Source organism: Vidua chalybeata, chromosome 3 (genome assembly GCF_026979565.1).
Source record: "Vidua chalybeata isolate OUT-0048 chromosome 3, bVidCha1 merged haplotype, whole genome shotgun sequence".
In the NCBI taxonomy this organism is placed as follows: domain Eukaryota; kingdom Metazoa; phylum Chordata; class Aves; order Passeriformes; family Viduidae; genus Vidua; species Vidua chalybeata.
The window spans coordinates 67,381,723-67,401,518 of NC_071532.1; the positions used below are offsets into that span (position 1 = coordinate 67,381,723).

The window sequence follows — 19,796 nt, forward strand, 5'->3', positions numbered from 1 at the left end:
CAGAAACTAGTGTTTTATGCATCAATGCATGTCTTGAGAATGCCTGCAGTGCTGTATCACAATACCCATTCCAAAATAAAAATTAAGATGGGTGGATCCTTAAGGCCAGTGCTCAGTGATGGGGGAGATTACTGCTTGAGGTGTCACTCCATTAGCTGAGGTGGAAAGTTCTCTTAGGGAGTGTTCCACATCATTCTGCAGCTGCCCTGCTAGCAATGGGCAACAGCATTCCTGTGCTCCAAGGGGTCCTCTGCAGCCTCCACTGGTCTGGAATAGTCAGGTCTTCTCAAGACATATTATCAGGCAATTCACTGGTGGTGATTTTTAGAAAATAACCAGTGAGCTTAAACTCAAAGTATGTGTTCATGTTAGCTCTGAAAACCTCAGAGCTAACAGAGGTTTATACAACCTTCTCATAAATAGTATTTTGTCCTGGTGACCTTTATACCTGTTCATGCACCCACCTATAGGAGTCTACCTAATATAGAAAGTCATATTGCTGCTATTGTTTTAAGAAGAGAAAATAATAAAAGATTCAACTGTGTAAATGTCATTCCTGCCCAGCCCGTTTAGTATTACAAGACAGGGAGAAGCCTGCTTTGAGATTTTCCCTCTGGCAAAAGCTTGAAACGCCTTGAATATCGTGTGCCTCCTTGATCATGTCATGCAACAGTAGTAGTGAAAAATACAAAATCTACTATCTCATTCTGCTAGGGTTTTGAATGCTGTGCTGAGTGCTGAGCACTAGTCTTCCTAATCTTACAAGGTGGTGTTGAATCCTGTAACAACCTTCCAGGAAAGCTGTGACATAGCTACCATCATGGAAACGTGGTGGGATGGCTTGCATGACTGGAGTGCTGCAATGGATGGCTACAAGCTCTTCAGAAGGGACAGGAAAGGCAAGGAGACTTTGTGTATTCGGGAGTTTTCAGACTGTGTAGAGTTGAGGATAGTGACAAGAAGGTGTGGAACACCTGTGATATGAAGGGCAGCTGAGGGAGCTGAGGTTGTTCAGCCTTGAGAAAAGGAGGGAACCTTATCACTCTCTGAAACCACCTGAAAGGAGGCTATAGCCAGGTGGGGGTTGGCATCTTCTTCCAGGCAACAAGCCATAGGATGAGAGGACACAGCCTTAAGCTGCACCAAGGGAGCTTTAGGTTGGACGTTAGGAAGAATTTCTTCACAGAAAGGGTGATTGAGCATTGGAATGGGCTGGAGTCACAATCCCTGGTAGTGTTTAAGGAAATACTGGATGTGGCATTTAGTGGCATGGTCTAGTTGACATGGTGGTGCTTGGTCATGGGTTGGACTCAACGATCTCAAGAGGTCTTTTCCAACCTAATTGATTCTGTGTGATTCTGTGATTCTATGATTTCAGATAGCATTGATTTACTGACTTATGTTTTGTGCTGTTATTTTATCAAACTGCATTTCTTACCTTACATTTTTTTTAATGCAAAATTATGATAACTAAAGGTAGTGACTTTAAAGACAGAAGGATAAAAATAGCACAAGACATTTTAGGTTCTTTGTGAAATTATTAGTTAAAAATAGACATAGATGTTAAATAGGATCTGAAATGTTAACTACTTTGATCCCTGGTTAACAGACATTCCCATTCAGTTAAGATGCTACATAGAAAGAAGACTCTATGTGAACAAAACTTCAATTGTACATGATGGAAACAGGATTTTGGGTCATCTCTTGTCCTCTTTTGCTGCCTTTCAAAAGTTAAAAGTTTGTCTTTTTCTTCAGTGGAAACTTACACCAAATTGAAGTACAGTATGCTTCAAGCTAGTGATTGCATCAGTCACCAGCATCTGTTACTGAGGGGTGCTGAGTCTGGTTAGCTGTAATTGGACAGAATCATCAGTCTGGGGAAGTCCTCATTTTCCACAATATTTGTTGCTTGTGCGTGACACTTAAGAGTTTTTGTCCATTTTTTCCTTCTCTGCTAATTCCTCAGTATTAGGGAATTAATTTCTCTCTGCATGCCATTTACTATCAAACATAATCCCCTTTTCCCCCATTTACTTCCATTTACATCCTTTGATGAGAAATATTTGGGCCACTACATGTCTTTATTCTTGTCAGACAGAGGCTGATGAAAGATCTGTTACAGGAAATTCTGCTCTATCTATAGAGCAGGGTATCTCAAAATACCTGCTTAGACATCTAGAAAGCAGAGACTGACAGCTGATAGATGCTGTAGACTTCTCATTGTTTTCTACGGTGGTCATTATGCCAAATGTGTCAAAACACAGGGAAACAAATTTGTATACAAGTGAAGGGACATCTTTTTTGACAGGGAAGACAATGCAATATCCACTGTCCTATTTTTAAGATACCCATTATGCCATTTTGGTATCTGCTAAATGCCTTTGTAGAAGCCCAAGATCGTTCAATTTGGTTTTTTCAATGTTTTTTTCTCTTAAGTTTTGCCCTCTAACTGACTGTAATTACACAGGGAGGCTTAGTTTGAGTTTAACCACTGGCTTTCCTGTATGTCATTAGATAGTGTTGAGGGATTATCGGGCACAGTTGTAAACTACAGTATATGTCTTCATTTTCTTTTTTTAGATTAGACTGTTTATAGGCCAAGTTTTTCAGATGACAGAGAGAGAGAGAGAGGGAGCACTAATCAAAGCTGACAAAGCAGAAGGAAAGCCTGTGTTGAACTACGAGGCTGTTTGCAACAGCCTTTTGCTCACCCCAAGGAAATAAGAGCATGCTGAAGACACAAGCTACATTTCTAGTGTAAAACAGAATTCTTATGCGTTGGTACTAACGTGTTCACCATTTCTGTGTTAGTGCAGCATGTGCCTTCCATGTGTGTCACCCTGTACATGTGGTGTAGGTGTTATCCAGACACAGTTACTTGTCCAGTCATGTGTGTGGAATATGTCATTGGCTACTATCAGCAGCAGCAAATCTTGCACAGAACTGCAGCTCCTGCTCTGCTCTGAGCAGTTTCATGTGGACTATGCTCAGCAAAAGGTGTTGCACCCTTCATCTAACATCTCTTGCAGCAGTGTCCAAAGGGACTCTGTATTACATAGCAGGCAAAAAGCAGCCCAGCTTGAAAACACTTCAGAAGGTGGATGGATGTTGGGAAGAGCTCTGAGGATGGAGCTCTGTTTCCAGGCAGAGAGAGGAAGCACTGGAGCTGCTTGCTGTGCACAGCCAGTGGTCTTTGGGAAGAGCTCACGTTCCTATCAGTTTTGTGAGTTTGCTTTACCATCCAGTTTAAGTCCCCTAACTTGCATCTGCTTTTATCCATACTTTTCTGCAGGTGTGATGTGGGTGAATGTATGTGAGACCTGAATTTTAAATTTTGTGGGAAACAGACCTGTTGCTCTGGTGTCGCAAGACCCCTTTTACAGCACTTCTAAGTTTCCAGAATTCAAAGAAAATGATGGGGTTTGTTTTGAGGCATATGTTTGAGACAGCACTGAAAGTCATTTGTATTGCACGAGTCTTCTAAATGCTGTATGAAGTATTTCTGTTAACATCAATAGTCTCTGTTGCTGTATTAAATATTTCCTGGTTGTGCTTCTGATTAAAGAAATAAAAAATTCCTAAGCTGTCACTTTTAACCACCTCTTCTTCTCTAAGAAAACTCTTGCTCAATACTATGAGAGTTCAGTACCATTCCAGGCCACCATCCTGCTTCAGTAGGAGCTGTAAGAGTGCTGCTGGGTGGAGAATTTTTGTGTCAAGTTACCAACACTGTTCTGCTACCACTGTAACCAGCAATTCTCTGTTTTTTGGTTTTTTTTTTCCCCAGAATATTTCTCCTCTTTTTGAAGCTACTCATGAACATAGTCAATGGCTTGCTATGCTCTTTTGACTCTCTTATGTCTGGGATAAATTCCAGGAGCTTTATGGTACTTTAGGCTTTAGGCTCCACTGGGTTGGAGATGCTTTTACTTGTCACCCAGACAAGAGCTCTCCTTAACTATTTAAGACTAGGAAAAGAAAAAAAAAAAAAACAAAACAAAAAAAAAAAAAAAAAAAAAACCAGAAAAAACCCCAACAACAAACAAGTAAAAGCACAATAAAAAATATAAAACCATCTTCCTGTTTCAGGGTGGAAGAAGAAAACACCCTAGGCATAGCTGGCAATTAGTTGTATATTTTCTTCAGGTTTTTAACCAGCTCTCATAGAAATCTGGTTTTTGATGGACAGTTCTCTAATGATAGTGGACAATGAGAGCAGCAAATTTAATATGTTCTGCAAGTCAGGGGTGGTTGATGTACCAGAAAACTGTGAAACTCTGAGAGAAATGCCCTTGGAGCTTGCTTTGTCTGCTCACAACTTGCCCTTTCTTATATTTAACCGGTTTGAGTCAAGGTTGTCTGCTCTAGGCTCCTCTGTGTCAGTGGAGTGGGGGAGTGTGAAGGGAGCTGATTTTTAAAAAATTTTTTTTTCTTTTATTTTTAACCCAGAACACATGAGCAAAACAACAGGCTGTATGCCAGTTGAAATCGTGGTGGCTCATGCAAAGTGTCAAAGTAGCTGTTGGTGCTGTCAGAAATCTGTTCTTGGTTAGTTTGGCAAGACATAAACTAGTAAGTGACTCTCCAGAGGTATTTCTGTGATTATGTGGCAGGTAATGACACATTTACTGTGTTAACAAGCTCGACTGTAGCTTGCTTGACATGTCCAGCAACCTCCAATTAAACTTTAATTTACAGAAATAATTCCTTCTGATATTGCATGCTAGTACTCTGCAAGAGTCTGGAAACATCTAAGCCATCCTAATCCATTTGTTAAATTTTATAGGTGTTGCTTATCTTCTGATTAAACAAAATCTTGAGAAATAGGATTCTTCAGTGGAGCCCAGTTAAATCTTTTGCAAGGACTGCTAAAGCTTGCAAGTAGAAGAAACTGACACTGCAGATCATTTAAATCTGTATTATCTCATCAGTGGGTAATTTCCAAACCCCACTTATTATGTAAATGTATTCAGTAACCAGAAGAAGGATTATGTGAGAAATCATACTTTTATGTGCTGTAAGTCATCTCACCTGTGTTATGTTTGTTCTGGTTGAAAAACAGTGTCTGACTGTGACTGGGAGCCTCTCCAGGGATCTCATCCTCAAATCTGCAATGCTGTGATTTACAGGAACAGCCTTGTGATGCTTCTTGAACCTTTTGGAGCTTCCTGTTTCTTTCTTATTCTTTCCAGGACTAATGTAATTTTAGCTACTTCTTAGCAATTAGATTAGGCACAGGCAATTTCCTTGTAAAATTGCCTGAGCAGGTTCTTCCATAAACTGTAATAAACTTGTTGTGGCTCAGCGATGTTTGGCAGAGTAATTAAACTGGACTTCGGTGCCACAAATAGGTATGAAGTTAAAAACCACAGATCTCCTCAGGTGCTTGAGTTTCTATAAACATAGTCTCTATCATGGCCATATGTGCCTTCTATTTCTGGTTTCTGCTGCAGTCTATGCATCATTCACTCTGGAAAATCATGTTTTAAGTAAATTGGCTGATAAAGCCCTTGCACCTCTTATCCCTCAAATGTGCCAGCATTAGATGGTTTCAATCTGTGCCATGTGTGTCTTTGGTGTTTATTTTAGAATAACACTATTTTAAAACAATACCTTTGAATGTTCAGGGATCTTAAGACAGAGGAAAGAGAGCAGTTAAAGATTTCATAAAAATCAAGAATCACCTTTGTGAGCATCTTTCCAAATAAGCCTGAGAACTGTACAAACCTGACAATTTCTTTGTCAGCAAGGGCTGTATTGATTTTGTGCAGCATGACAGACACGTTCTGCTAGGTCTTTGTGCAAAAGAGACTGTGCTAACCTCCTGCCCCTTCCCCTATCAACCTCATCACTTTCTGACTGCATGTGTCTGGTGCCCCTGCAGCTATCCCCATAAACGCAAATGCCCCTTTAAACATCATTTCTCAAGTGTATTCCTCTTCGTTTCAGAGAGCACAGACAAAGCAAGTGTCCCTGTTCACACAGAGACATACCATTACATTTCCAGCCAGTAGTCTGATTGCTAAAAGGAAAAACCCCACCCATGGGTAATTAGTACTGTGTGTGTAGTTAATCGATTTAAAATTAAATGCCACTGGTGATGCTGAAAGGTCGTACTAGGTTTTGTTATTGCTTTGAAAAAAATCTGGTTTAGTAAAGACATCTCTGAGAACGAATATTGGTTCTTTGTGCACTGCCTGCAACAAAAGAGAAGCTGGAGGTGCAGTTCCCACAAAGGATGCTGTAAATGTTATTATCACCTAGATCATGGGGTTTCTGTGTTAATTTTAAGAGAGCAGCCCTTCAGTGTAAGGAAGTGGCTGTATCTTCTTACTCACAGCAAAAGGAGCTCGTGTGCCAGTGGTCTTGTGGGTGAGATAGGAACCTCATCTCCTGCTTCCTAGTCCATCATTAGATGATTCTGCCTCCCAGGCAGACTGATTACTTCATATTTTCATTCATTAATGATTTATCAGACAGCTCCTCCCCTAAAGGCTCATCTCCTCTGTTATACTCACAGCCCACACGCAACCAGCAACATGTAGCTGCCAGCTGGCACTCTGGCTTTGGGAGAGCAAGCTGCTGGTAGCCCTTTCCACATCTCCTGCTGCCCCCTCCTCCCCTCCCTTCCCAGCTGCACAGCTCACCTGCCTGCTCACCTGGCTTCTTAGATTGCAGCAAAGCCATGAAATGCCCCTGTGTCCTGTCCTCCTATGCCATCTCTCCAATCTGATTGTTTAATGTGCTTTTCACAACTATTTTTTCAATTATTAAAAAAAATAGAGAGATGAGGTGACCCCACCTGTTATGCAGCCATGCTTGTGTCTTTGATACAGAAAGAGTAGCCTCTCATTTTGGTGAGAGGGTTTGCTCAGTGGTGACTTAGATTTTAGTTGACAAGTGGGAGTGCTGAGGAGAGACTAAATGAGCTGTGTCTGTGAGCAGGAAGGTGTGGGTTGGCAACAGTTTCAGGTTTTGCTATCAGGTGCTTGGCACAACAGCTCTGTTGAAATCCCTCTCCAGTTGTCTGTGTGAGAGAGTGATTTTTATCACGTTGCTAAAGATTAACTCATTCTTGTTCTCTGTTCTGCTCCCAGGAATCAGGCATGCTCTGAGGTCTGGGAAAGAGAGTCCAAATGAATTCTCATGATGAAAGGGGGTAAAATCCAGAATTGTTTGCTACTGTCCAATTTGTCCTCTGCAGGCAAGTGGTGACTGAGAGCAGTGGGAACAAGGGCTGCAGGACAGGAAGAAAACAATATAAACTAGGAGAAAAGGAATAAATGAAACTCCCTTGAGTAATTTATACAAGAATGTATAACTTTTGAGTGCTTAATCTACTCTTGGCAAGTGGTGACTGATAACTAATTTTCTCTCTTACGTCTCCCACAGCCTCCCAGCATATTCAGAAAGGACATGTAACAGGAATAATAAATCATATTAATTTAAAAGGCTAAAATGGGAATTATGGATTAAAAGTGCTATGGATGCCTCAGTAGAAAGAAACTGACTGTTCCTAGGATGCCTAAAGTTTATTTTCATTTGCACTGTTTTTGAGATCTTTCTGAATTATTCAGGGCTCTCCACTTACCTCTTTGCCACAATACTTTTAATCACTTTCAGTGTTGAAGGCATCAGTGTCCAATTGAGCAGCTCTTTTGCTCCTACTGCTTGAGGGTAGCTAGAGCCTGACACTGCTCAGGCTTTGGGGGAAGTCTGGATCTAAGTCTAGATTGGATTATCTTTTACTCTAGGTCTCTTAAGTTGGAGCTTCGTGCTACTGTTTTAAGGAGGGAGATGGAAGGTGAAGGGGAGTTCAGGCTGACACACATAGTGGTGTTGCAAGACTGATCTGTTTGCATGGCTTTGGCTTTGGAGCAGAGAGAGGTGTGTGAGAACAGTAGCTGGTTGTGTTCTTTGTGCAGCCACACACTGAAGAAACAGTGTCAGCTCTGAGGGTGTAGGAACTCTTGCTGCTCCATGTCAGAGGAGGCTTCAGGGCTCTCACAGAGAGGGTGGAAGACCATGGCAGAGCTCTGCTCACACAGGCTGAGGGGAGAGTTCATTGTACTCAGGTCAGAACAGGGGGAAAACCAAGAACAACAGCAAGTAGCTTATTTCAAGGGGTAGTCTGTGAGCAAAGCAGGGACTTGAGACATGTCTCTTGCAAGCCTCTGGACCAAGGACACAGCCCATTGCTTGCTGTGAGATTGGTACATTCCAGAACTGTGGATGAGGATGGCAACCGAGACGGATAAAGCACTTCATGCATTAGCAGGTGTGTCAAAGCTTCTTCCAGGTCTCTCAGTAAAACCTGTCAAACCTGGCACACGACTGTCAACAGAGCTAAGGGCTTCTTGCCTGAGGACATTTCTGTCAGTACAGCTGAGTGTAAATTTACAGCACCTGACTACTTCATTCTCTCTTCTCTGTATGTGGGATGTGCATAGGGTGCATTAACTGTGCAAGAAGTTGCTGTAGTGTGAAGAGTATGCACTAAATTTCCACCTAGTGCTAACTGTCTGGGGTAAAGCACAGTTTACCAAGCGGTTGTTTGGTTTTCCCTTGCATCCCATCTTTTAGCTTTACCACTTGGATTGGAGCACAGAACATAAAAAAGAGGGACTCTGAACCACACCTTTTCCCTGCAAAATGTATACTATGCTTTTGTTGCCTTACTGAATCATTGCATTTGTCTCTATCTTGTAAAAGGAGTGAGAGGGGGATTTTTGTAAGTGCAGCAAGCAGGTCTTCATATGACTTGGCAGAATCACAAACTGCTGCAGTTAGAAAGGGCATCTGGAAATCATCTACTCCAACTCTCTGCTCAAACCAGAGCAAACTTAAAGTTGGTGTCTCAGAGTCATATCCAACTGAGGTTTGGATATCTCCAGCTGTGGAGACTGTGGAGACTCCACAGCCTCTCTGGGCAATCTGTGCCAGTGTTCAGCACCCTCACAGTACGAGAGGTTTTTTTTTTCATGTTTAAACAGTATTTCCTGTACTTTAATTTGTGTCCATCACCAGTTACTGGAAACCACTGCAAGGTCTTGCCTTGTTTCATTTACTACCTTCCATTAGGTATTTATACACATTAATAAAAGCCTCCTCTTCTCCAGGCTGAAGAGTCCCAGCTCTCTTAGCCTTTCCTTATAGGATGGATGGTCTAAAATCATAACCATCTTTGTGACCCTTTTACTGGATCTGCTCAAATAAGTTCAAATCTCTTCTGTACAAGGGAGCCCCAAATTTTCAGGGATCCCTAAATTGAATCCAGCACTCCAGTCATGTCTTACCAGTGCTGAATACAGGGGAATGATCTTATTTCTCAACCTGCTGGAAGTGCTTTTTCTGATGCAAGCCAGGAAGCTGATGGCCACCTTTGCCATGCCATAAGGGAGCATTGCTGGATTGTGTTCAACTTAGTTTCCGCTGGAACACGCAGATTTTCTCCTGCAGCGCTGCTTTCAAGCTGGTCAGCCCTGGATTGCCTGAACCCTGCTGATCAGGTTAGCAATTTCAGCTTTTTCTCATATTTAATGTGTCTGTGGCAGCTATTTCTTTGTGCAGACTGTTTGGTCATTTTACATAATTACACTATTGAACTAATTAAACTATCATCCTGAAATCATGTCCTGTGGAAAGCAGTTCCCAAAACAAGGCTCAGTGAGGCTTGCACCAAAGTGGAACATGTAACCCACCTAACGTATTGGGATTTATTTCCTCCCTTTTTCTCACGCTTAAATGTAAAATAAGCATTATACTGAAGGAACCAGGCAAAGGCTAATTTGCCTCATTTGAATGTGAAAAGGAGCCCACATCCTTCCTGTGCCCTGCAAAGAATGCAGAAAGACTTTACAGAGAAAACAGATGTACTAATATGTATCACTTGTTGGGGGCAGGGGGAATACAGGGTGCTGCCATCAAAGCAGTGCTGAACTTGCAAGAAAACAAAAGCACCAGCATACAAAATATAGTTCTGGGAAGCTGACATGGTTGGGACTCTTTTCTTTTGCTTATATTTATGCTCCTGGCATCTGAAGAAAAATATATATACAAAAGGAAACATGGAGCCTCATTATTCATGCTTCATCTTCGGAGAAGATGGTTAAGTGCCCAAATGCAAACAAAAAGCAGAGGCTCCAGCCCAGCTGTAGGGAAATCTCCTGCATTTCAGAGACAGTATTGCCTTGCCAGAAGAATACACTACTGACATCATATATAAAACAAACATAACTTTTGGAAGGATCCCTTGATTTCATTTGTGTTTTAAATACCTCTCTTAACATGTAAATATGAAAGAGTTTGTCCTGTTAGCTCACAAAAAATGCAGAATAGTTTTGAGTTTTAATGGTCTGATGGTTTTCAGCATGAGAGATAGAGAACAAATGAACTCAGATGGTATTTCTACAGCTGTGCAATACAAGTCAGAGTCCTGTCCTTTCCTGACCCATCTGTTTATCCCTTTCCAAGAACTTTGGCATTAGACAGTCAGTACTGACTGGTCAGCTTGTGAATTTGCTGGTGTTCAGAACTTCCCAAATTCAACAACTTGCCTGATGCAGATTTGGCCCTGTAGCTGTATAGAGTCTCTTGCCAGCTTTTAGCTTGCAGACTGGAGGCAGTAGCATGTGGCAATTTATAATTTATTATATACATGTATTGTCAGTCCCAGTAATGAATAGGAGAATGCTTTAAAGTTTTCTCTTAAACAACTACCTCAGACTTCCTCCTAAAAGCTGGTTTTCCAAAAGCAGAGAAGTGAAGTATAGCAGTTACTCAGATGTCTTTGTTCAGCAGTGGTAGCTGAGTAACATCCATGGGTAGGTGCAGTGTTTACTGAAGATGTGGTGTTCTTTTTCCTAAATGCAGCACAATGAACATTTTCTTACAGTCTGCAATACTGATGTTCACTTCAAATTGACATTTCCTGTTGTTTCTGCTGTTTGCAACTATGGAAAGTGTTCTTTATTCACAGGAGTTTTAAATCTGTAGCACTGACATACAAATATCCGGTCGTGGATAAGACAGGCTCAATAACCTTGAAAAGAGAAATTTTAAGCCCACTTACCTAAATCACGTAGAAGAATGTGAATGGAGCACAACAGCTTGAGGTGTTTGAGTTGTAGTGTAAGTGCTGGCTTGTTTTGTACAATCAGGGTAAATAAAATCTTGGCCTTGAACTGGTATCTGTGTATTGGAACAAACATCTCAATGCAGCACACTGCAGAAGGAAGGAAGCAGAAGAGAAATTAGATCACTTTCCTGCATTATTTCTTGTGTGTAGTCTTCTTACGTATGGAGCACACATTTCCTGTTGTAAAAATATTGTAACAGCCTGCAGTAGACAAACAATAAATAATCTGCTGTCACTGAAAACTGGAGTCAGAGGAGCATGTTTAGAGGGAAGTATTGGAAGACTGCAGATGATTGGATCTTCATGCTCTGAAAAGATCGTGAGCATGAACTACATAACCACTGCTCTGATTGTCCTAACAAACATGGCTTTACAATGTAGAAGAAATAATAGACTGACTCTTCATACAAATGGCAGTGTAAAGGTATGAGTGCATTTGGTTCTTGCTTTTTTGTTTTGTATCATCTGTGCATTTAGACAGAACCATGTGGGTATCTTAATCCCCTCTTCTTCACGTGCCTTTATCCTGGAGTGTACGTTCTTCCTTTATCTCTGTCTACAGTGATATGGGTTTGTACCCATATTCCACACATTCTCTTACAGCATGATTAAGTCCCAGCTGCTTGAACTGCAGCAGCTGTGTTTTGTGATAGGAATCACAGAGGTGAGAACCCAATTCAGTAACAGAATCACCAGTCAGAATTGTTTGCATTGCAAGAACTTTTAAAGTTCATCTACTCCAACACTCTTGCCCCAGACAGGGATACCTGCCACTAGACCATGTTACTCAAAATGCCATCCAACCTGACATCAAACATTTCCAGCAACAGGACACCTGCAACTTCTCTAGACAGTCTTTTCCAGTGTCTCACCACCCTTATTGTAAGACATTTCTTCCCATATCCAGTTTAAAACTACCCTTTTTCAGTTGAAAACTGCATTTTTAAAAAAAGTCACTACAGGTTCTGGTAGTTTCTCTTCATGTTTCTTGTAAGCTTCCTTTAAGACTGTTCTAAAGTCTTCCTGGACTCTTCTCCATGCTGAACAACCCCAACTCTCTCAGCCTGTCTACATAGGAGAGGTGTTCCATCCCTCTAATAATTTTCATGGCCCTCCTGTGGACCTGTTCCAGCAAGTCCAAGGTCTGGTACTGGGGATCCCAGAGCTGGGTGCAGAGCTCCTGGTGGGATCCCACAAGAGCAGAGTAAAAGGTCGCCTCCCTTGACCTGCTGGCCACACTGTTTTTGATGCAGCCCAGGATTCAGCTGGCTTTCTGGGCTGGAGTCCCATGTTGCCAGCTCATATCCAATTTTTCATCCACCTGTATCCCCAAGTACTTCTCCACATGGCTTCTTTCAGTTCCTTCATCCCCCAGTCTGTACAGATGCTGGTGATTGCCCTGACCCAGGTTCAGGACCTTGCACTTGGCCTAGTTGAATTTCACAAGGTTTGCACAATCCCACCTGTCAAGTCTGTCAAGGTCCCTCTGGATGACATCCCTTCCCTCCAGTGTGTCAATGGCACCACTCAGCTCAGTGTCATCCACAAGCTTGCTGAGGGTGCACTCGATCTCACTGCCTATGCCATTAATAAAGATCTTGAACTAGGTAGGCTTACATGAGATATGAGGAAGAAATTCTTTACTGTGAGGGTGGTGAGGTACTGGAACAGGCTGCCCAGAGAAGTTGTGGATGCCCCATCCCTGGAAGTGTTCAAGGCAAAGATGGGTGGGATTTTGAGTAACCTGGTCTAGAGAAAGGTGTCTCTGCCCATGGCAAAAGATTGGAACAAGATGGTCATTAAGGTCCCTTCCAACCCAAGCCACTCTATGATTTTATTACTAAATTGTATATAATTCCTGATGATTGGTGGCCTTAAAATCCTTATTGCCTGAGCCTTGTGATGGTTATGCAGGTCCCAGCATAGAGTAAAACATTCTGTGGCTTCTGATGCTCAGCCAAACTGTGGACCACAACTTGTGGCCACATTCTGGGGACAGGTCACATAAAGGGTGGTAGACAAAGGACAAAAGTCTGCTTCTACTTCGTGTAGGGGTGGTTTAATGTTCCACATGAAGTAGCTTCAGTGGCTGTTACACATGATCACTCTTGTCTCAGACCACACTTCCTATGGACATTAAAAATGGTAATCTTTATCTGTCTCTCAATCGTGGTCAGATGACAGATGCAGTCTTTTATTGTGGTAGAGTGACCCACACAAGTAGCTGCAGAAGAGCAAAGTGAGAATCCTCACAGGACTTTCTCTTCCTGGAAACACTCCAGGCTCACAGAAAGGGGAAGCCTTAAGTGTCTCACCTGTTTTTTGTGTTAAGCCATTGCAGACAATCTTTCTGTATGGACTGATGGGGGAGGAGCTGGAGGACTGGGAGAAAAGAAAAACTGTAAATAGCAGAGCTGTAAGCCTTTCTTAGGAAACACAGTAAAAGGGAGAGGAGGAAATGAGCTTGAGATCTGCTTTTTTGTTTGGTTTTTATTGTATAAAGTTGAGGGACCAGCCACATTCAACCCTAGTATTTTCCCTGGTGAGTTCTGAAAAACTGTATCATTGATGTGTGGGTCTTCCTCTTTTTACAGAAGTCATTTCAGGAGCAACATCACCAAGTGGAGAAGAAAATCTTTAGCTCAGTCTTTTATTCTCAGGATAGAGATTGTGTAATCCTTGATCTGGTTTCCTACCATGATTTATTTCTTATGGAAAAAATATTCCCAGCTTCTCCTCTTGTTGTCCTTGTGCAGAAAAATGTCAGTGTTGTCTCAGTGTCCTCTGACTTCAAACTATGGAGGCACAGAGCATGCTAAAGCTTGGATATTTAAGTGAGTGGCAAGGCAGGAAGGTATGGTCCTGACAATGATATTGTGAGCAGGTCCATACAGTCCCCTAAATTTTAGAAGCATGTGAGAAAGGGAAGAGTGCTTTACATTAAGTAGAGGGAAGTGTTAGGAACTCTTTTGAATGTACTGTGGCCATAAAGGACTGCATTGGGCTGTTCCTGGGGTTTTAAATTAGTGCTTTCTATAGGACAGATGTTTCATGCATGTTATGTGCAAAGAGCCAATTATATACACAAGTCGTGCAAATTTAAGCTATAAATGAAATGCTGTGTATACATACAAATGCTCCTTTAGGAACGTTTGTCTTGGTTCTCCCTTTCTCAGCATGTATCAGTATTGCTGCTGGGAGGTGGGCATGTTGTTTGGCTGGGGTTTGGGTTGTGCTTTGTTTCCTCCCATTGTTTTCTTCAGTGAGGAAAGGAGATTGGCTAAAACTCTTTTCTGGTCTCTGTTGTCATCAGCACATTCGATCTGCCTGCGTCCAAAAGAATTATGTCAAAGCAATTGCCTGCATTTGTTTCTTAGCGTGTTCTCCAGCAGCACTGTCGCTTGAGGGTCAGACCAGAATACATTAAACTGGAATTGGGGCAGAAACTGCAGCCAGCCTCAGGTCAATGATGCCTCTTGAGATTTGTGAAAGTGACACTTCTGGGGTTCATTGCATTAAATTCCATAGCATTTCTGTGTCTAGTCTGGGTGAATTACAAAGGCAGATGGGATGGTTAGTTTCACATTCTCCTATTTAATTCTGTGTCTGTGTGTCTAGAATAAAAGGAAAAGCCTTGCATCTGATTTACCTTGCAATATTTTAAGAATTTTTTTTTTTTTAATCCACGCATTAAAGCTCTTTGCCTCTATGTAGTTTTAATCGTTTATAGTTAGGAAGATTCTCACAGTTACTTCATCTGTAAAATTCTATTTCTGGAGTCTGGCCTATGTGATCCTTGGTACATCTTCTGACAGAAGCCTTTACAAGGTTTAAAAACACAGTTGCATGTGTGCTTAACAGAACATCCTCATGCTGTAGGATGTAGCTGGGGTTCTGCCAGAGGGAGAGGGGGAAAAATGTATCCAGGAGGACAGAAAGTATAAAGATGCAAAAATGCACAATTCAATCTGTACTTTTGGAGGCTCTGATTCATCTTTTATTAGTACTCTGAAACCTTGTCCTCGATCAGCTTGCCCTAAACTTCTGCTCTGTTAGTGACTAAAGAGTTGCCAATCACAATTTTGAGTTGACTGTTGACAGGAACTGATGATAGGAATGCTGGATATGGCAGAGCTGAAGCGGTGGGGTGTGTGTGAGTGCATGTACATATACATGTACATACCCACCACACCTGGACAGGCCTTTTTCCTCCCAAAATTTTTTACAAACTTTCTTGCTGTGATTTGCTCTGCAGAAGCTTTGTACTACATGTTTACTGAAGACAGGATCTTTCTTTTATGTTTGTGACATACAACCAAGATTTTACTATGCAGTGCATGTTGTGTTTTAGCAGGCATCTCTTACTGAGTGTAACCAAAAGTTTGAAAAACACATTTTTTCCACCTGCTGAACATAAAAATAACTAAAACCATAATTAAATTTAATTAGATGTTTGTATGAAATAACGCCTTCTAAATCTCTGGAGTGGCATATGTGAACTAGTCTTGAGTTCTAGTAATTGAGATTATTTTATCTGTTTTATTTGCAGAATTTACACTGCAGCATTCAGTCATGAATGGGTTCATTCCAGAAGCTTAAAATGAGATGATGCCAGCAACTGGCACAAATCAAATACTTCCAGCCTTCCCACTCCTGCACATTGATAGGATTAATACTTTCTGGCCAAAGGCCCAGGTTAAGACAGACAGCATGCACAAAAGCTTGTGCTGCCTCCTTAAAAAACACCAAATTTAAATATTGGCAGGCTGTGAGATGAAGCAAATTCAGTCACCAGGGCCCCACAGCTGAACACATGGTCCCCAGGAACCCAAATGCCTAACCCCAGCCTTGGGACAGATAGCCAAAAGCTTTCTTGGCAGCACCCAGTTCCCTCAGCATGCAGAAAGGGAAGGAGAAGACATGTAGACACTCTGAGTGACTTGGGAGGTTCCTGCAGGAGTAGTGCTCATATCCATTCATTCTGCATAAAGGATCTAACTTGTTTCCATGAGGAAGGTAGCTAGAGTCCACCAGTTAATCCTAAAAGGGTGAATTTGGGAGAGGAAATATCAGTGAGGTATGGAGGACTCTTTTCCACAGCATAATTCTCTGAGGTTACCTTCTGTGGCCAGGTGCTGCTGCGATAAGATCCCAGCCAGATCCCTGGGACAGGGTCCCAGTGGCATGCAGCAGATGAAGTGAATTGCTGAAACAACAGCTCACCGGTGCTTTCTCAGTGGCAGTGTTGTAACAACACCCATCATTTTCCTAAAAGTGGCTTCCTTGGCATCTCAGTGTGAGGAGCTTTGTACAGTGAGGTTTTGTGTGCTGGGAATTGAGAGAGGCTGCCTGCAGATCCTGCAGAAGATGGACAGGTGGGTGTCAAGCATACTTAAATGGCACCTCATCCCCAAAAGCCTGGGGTTTCCCCAGAGATGTTCTGTAAGCTGTGAGCAGGAAGGCTGCCAGGATTAATATCCTGCAAGGAGAAGGAGTGTTTCTTGGTGGCATCACAAAGCACAGTGTGGTTGGTGCTGTGACCACTCAGCTCACCTGCAGGAGCTCCTGCTTTGTAGCAATTAACCCAAGCCGTGTAGGCACGCATCCTTTTTGAATCAAGCGTGGTTACTTTCACAGCTTTGCAGAGGTGGGCAGTACCTCATAAACTGTGGTGCAAAGGGTTAATTACTGATTAATTGGCTATAACACATCACTGCTGAGCAAGCAGAACAAACTTGCCTGTTCACAGCCTGGATTGGAATAATTTTCAGTCCTGATGCAATTTCTACCTTTGCTAGATCAGAGTCTGCTGTTATCAACTTTATTCAGTGTAAGAATACTGCTATACCATGAACAAAATAACAAAATTCCCTCTAAGATTTTTGTTTATAGCAAAGCTTTTTGTAGCCCAGTGTTTTCAGTTACTTAATTTCTCTTCCCTGAGCACTCTTCCAGTTTTTCCAGCAGTTTTTTTGTAAAATGGAGCAGCAGAACCTGATACGTTATTCACGGAGCAGAGGAATGAGAACCAAATACAGCGTCACCGTAACCTACCTACTCATCTTTTGATTTTCATTTGTTTGTACAGCTGAGGCTCGCTTTAGCCCTTTTGGCCACAGCCTTGCGTGGGGAATTCATGTCGAGCTGATTGCTTCCCAGGACCCCGGGTCTCATATTCAGTCTCTGCTTCGGAGGATAGAGTCCTCTCTCTCCCTCTCATCCTGTAAGTATGGCCTGGATTCTTCATTCTCATGAGGTGATTTTGTACTTGGCCATATTAACACCTAAACTGGTTTCTCTCATCTTTCTACAGACCCCAGTTGCTCTATGTCAGGCTTGTTCTTTTGTGGTTTGTTTTCTGCCATTCCCAGTCTCATGTCTAACCACAATGACTTAACTTTAATCCAGGTCACTGGTAAGGCTATTAAATAGTAAAGGCATGATCACCAATGTGGAATCCAACAGGAACCCATTTGTTTGCTAATAGTTTCTGATTTACAGTTACACTTTGGTTTCCTTAATTTACCAGCTTTTTAATACTTCTAGTATGACTGTGGACTCAAAAGTGACTTCAGTATAAAATAGGTTCAAGGTTTTAGCCTGGTCTTACACGGTGCTCTCCACCAATGGAGTCCTGATTTCCATGTACAGATGGAGACTCTCCATGTAGGCTTCAAAGGATTCAACAGAACAAGTCAAATTACTTAGATTTGTAATACTGTTAACAATGCTGTCTTCATCAAGTGAACTTGTAATTTTTTCAAGAAATTACATCAAATTAGTTTGACAGGATCTATTTTCCTTAAAGCCAAGTTAATTGACTTTAATTACAGAGCTTTGAAAAAAGTTGTTAATTGAGGCCGATGTTGGTTGTTCTATCCTCTGCAAAATACTGGAGACTCATCCAACTGGCCTGTAATTACTTTCTACCCTTCTCAAATAGTAGCCCAGTATGAGCCTTCTTCCTGTCTTTGGTCCTTCCCCAAGGACCAAGAGTTGCTTTAGATGCAGTAGCAGCTCCAAGGCTACCTCTGTAAACCTTCTGAGACAAGTTTATTTCTAGCAATCTGCATCACTCAGAATCGTTTATCTGCTACTTAACATCCCCTCTCCAGTGGCTGCTGTGGTGGGAAGCTATTTCATTATCATTCTCATGAACAGATCATCCAGCCTTTTACCTGTGTGCTAATCAGAAACATTTACTCAATTACTTCTGCTGCTGTCACATTGTTATGAATGTTTCTACAATTTTTATTGTTCAGGATTAATCTTTCATACTCTGCTTAGAAAAAAATTAAAATGTGTTTCTGATTTTATGTGCCTTTATTTTTTTCTAATATCTTCTTGTTTCCTGTATATAATCTTTATTTTAGCTTTTTTTGCTTCTTATTATCTCTTCCTCTTCCCCCTTTCATGTACAAATTTTCTATATAACATTTTATATGTATTTTCACTTCCTTGATAAACCCAGCTGCTGGGCTTTTTTTGTTGCGCGTTATTTTTATCTAGCCCATTTCCATGGTTGTAACACTGTAGGCATTTAGGAAATGTCTTAAACTGTTTGCAGATGTCAGCAATTTTCTGTATGTTCTCCTTCAGCCTGATTTGACTCCCATTCACTCTAGTTTTGTGAAACTGCTTCTCAGATAGCATGCACTAGGACTTTAATTTATGTATCTATAAAGAGCATACACTCACATATTGCATAAAATTCTGGTCTGGATTTGATTGCAGACAATGTTAACTATTTGCACAGGAAGTATTGGTCCTTTTCAGTCTAAACAACCAGTAACCTTCTGGTTTGTGATCGTTTCCTCTCTACTGAGACAGTCTCGAGCAGGGATGCTCTGGCTCCTGTGCTAACCCACGTATGACTCAGGGGCAGTTCAGGCTACGTTACCCAGCCAGCGGTGAGCTGTGCATGTGCCAGCACTGCAGCTCCTGCCCAATGCAGCCCCTGGCTGGGGCAGGAAGCAGGTGGGTCCTGCTGCACATGGGTGGGTGCTTGTGTGACCACCGTGGGGTTTAGCTTGTGTGTGGTGGAGTTCAGCTCTTCACCTTGTGGTGATCGTGCTGTGAGCTGCTCCTTTGGTGCTGCAAGGCCAATGTTGTAGGTGACTCATTGGCAAGAGCTTAATTTCACAAGGTTAGGAAGGCCAATCCTTTTTTGACTTTAGGGGTTAGTAACTTGTCATCTGTAGCCCTTTGGAAAGGAGAGGCCTGTGTTAGTGCTAGTGACATAAGGTCTCCAGAGTAACACAAGAGGGGATTTTGTACTTCTTGTATGTAAGTGTTGAAGAAGCTCATCATCCCTGTAACTCTCCAAGATTATTTATTTCCTAGTTGTCAGTCACTCAGATGTCATTTGTGACACATATGGCGTGGCACCACCCTCTTCCATTTGGATTTTTTAAATTGGCTACAGCTGTTTCTGTTACTAATATAATAGTCTAAATATAGCTATTATTTTTCAAGAGTACTATTTTGCATTGCTACTTTATAGGCAGAGGGTTTATCCATTTTTTTCAGAATCCTGTAATTAGCATATAAGCAACTGAAAAGGGTCATCTTCTCACAGCCTTTGCTTTGGTTGATGTTCTCCTCAATATCTGGTTTGTGCTAAATGTGCTTGTGGTTGCTTATTTGACCTGACTCTCCC

General features: G+C 41.8%; 1 protein-coding gene across 4 annotated transcripts in view; it reads left to right on the forward strand.

Annotated features, from left to right (window-relative positions):
* Nucleotides 1-19,796, forward strand: part of FYN (FYN proto-oncogene, Src family tyrosine kinase) — a 136,918-nt gene that overhangs the window by 67,484 nt on the left and 49,638 nt on the right. For 3 of the 4 annotated variants that reach the window (XM_053937639.1, XM_053937642.1, XM_053937643.1), the window contains exon 3: nt 17,226-17,360. The exons of the other annotated variant lie outside the window; for it this stretch is intronic. The gene's annotated coding sequence lies outside the window, so the exon portion shown is untranslated. The remainder of the gene's footprint in view (nt 1-17,225; nt 17,361-19,796) is intronic. 4 annotated transcript variants of the gene reach the window in all.